Source organism: Zea mays, chromosome 4, assembly GCF_902167145.1.
Source record: "Zea mays cultivar B73 chromosome 4, Zm-B73-REFERENCE-NAM-5.0, whole genome shotgun sequence".
NCBI lineage: Eukaryota > Viridiplantae > Streptophyta > Magnoliopsida > Poales > Poaceae > Zea > Zea mays.
Genome location: NC_050099.1, coordinates 193,415,997 through 193,417,949, shown reverse-complemented (window position 1 = coordinate 193,417,949; position 1,953 = coordinate 193,415,997). Strand labels below are relative to the sequence as shown.

General features: G+C 40.9%; 1 long non-coding RNA gene across 1 annotated transcript; it reads right to left on the bottom strand.

Moving 5' to 3' along the window:
- Window positions 1-308: 308 nt before the first annotated feature.
- On the bottom strand, window positions 309-735 carry LOC109945602 (uncharacterized). The gene is made up of 2 exons (XR_002268852.1): window positions 647-735; window positions 309-529 (listed from the first exon to the last, which is right to left on the bottom strand). It is a non-coding gene; the product is annotated as an uncharacterized lncRNA (long non-coding RNA).
- Window positions 736-1,953: the final 1,218 nt, after the last annotated feature.

Sequence of the window (1,953 nt, the reverse complement as noted above, 5' to 3'; positions counted from 1 at the left end):
ATATATGGGCTTTGGTAGCTTTACAAAAAACAACGACATGTCCTTTCTTTTTCAAAAGATAACAATACATGATTGAAGAATGGTAGCAACAAATCTTTAGATATCATTATCCATGAATGGGACAATAACAATGTCACTAAAAAACTCAGCCTCTTTTTTCAGCTCCACATTAACCTCATTTCTGCCATGCTGCAGAAAAGAAAAATAATCAGCACAAGTCCAACAAAAATAAAAGTACTCAAGTTTGGTCTAGAAGATGTACCAGGGCAACAAAAAAACGGGCCACAACATTCGTCGACTTCTAAGCAGCAGACATACGCTCAGCAAAATGGTTGCCTGCTGACAGGATACCGATGAAAATCTCAACTGGTTCGTCTGGAAGGGGATGGGCCTGCCAACTGGGTAACAACTCTAGATGTTTCTGTGGAGAAAAGCTAGGATGTGTAGTTGGCAGAGTCCCCGCGAACACTGATTGCACATCCAGGTCCCCATTCAATGATAAGCCAGTAGCATCCTCAAGAACAAATCCCTAACAACACCACAAGAGACAAAAGCTAACATAAGTGCCAAACACAGACGCCAGTGCACCAATATTAATATTGCATTGCATTCCCCATCCATTCATGTACAAGCGAGAGCCACTTACAGTGCGGTATGGAAATGATGTCACATGCTGTCCATCAACATTCACATGGTAACCTTCCAATCCAGCAGTGAGAGTTAGAACAAACAGGTAATCAACATTCACATGGTAACCTTTCGACGAAGGAAATACTGAATTAATAGTGCACTGTTTCTTTAAAATACGAATAAATTAACGAAACTAAAACCTCTTTCTGCTCTTTTTGGCGTCCCGCCTTCACCTTCTTCTCAGTTTCCCATTCGGCTATGGTCTCCATCATCTTCTCATACCTAAATTTGAAGTCCATAACTCCATATTAGCATAGCTTCAATCGAGTGACCTTCAGAATAATAAAAAAACAGATCGTACTCACTCCTCTGTAACTCTTCCAAGCTTTGCCTTCTCCCATTCATCAGCCTTAGATTTCGTGCCGCCAGTAGCAGCCAGTCCTGCTGCGCCTTCTCCATTCCGTCCAGAGTGGTATGACGTGGCTGGCCTCACGACCGAAGTGACACATTTAGAGGACATTGAAGTGCAAATCAGCCCTTAATCACAGCATAAATCATATAACTGCTCCTTAGGAACGTCAAAACTCAAAACAGCCAACAGATAAGTTTCAAATTTGGTTACTATGTAAATTAACATCGTCCTTTCATTATACTCTTATTTGTTTGAGATCTTGACAGATCTCCCGGATGAAGAAACATACAAAAGCTACATCAAAGCCAAACAGCTATTTTTTTAATCCTTTGGCTGATTAGGAGGGTTCTCCAGTTTGTTGTTCTTGTCAGGAGACGTACCCGCTTCGTCCACAGTTCTGAACCCAAGCTCTGACATGTCTTGCTTCGCCATCAAGTTTCTGAGTATGGTAAATAAATTCAGAGATTTTAGAACCACACACAGAAACAATGATTTGAAATCATAACGGAAAGAGCAGCAGAAAACAGGAAAAAAACTGCATCTTGCTAGCCAGCAAACATTTTCCAGCACCTTGTTATGAGCTCAAATACTGAATTTCAGAGATCAAAGATGGTAAGCGTTCAAGTTTAACCCAGTGCCAGTAAGAATTTCCAAGATAAAACAACAAATGTTCTCCATTCCGTCCAGAGTGGTATGACGTGGATGATCTGCAGGCACGTCCTCATGCTTTCCAGTTGCTGGTTTCAGTGGCCTCCTTACTGATATGTTACCTGCCAATGTCTATAAGTGAAATGCCACAAATAGTATAGTCTTTAACTCTTTATATAAACCAAGAAAAGTATATCCCATGAAAACATAACAAGCAGGATACATGATCCGCTAACCTTTCACCCTCACAATGTTTCTGCAAG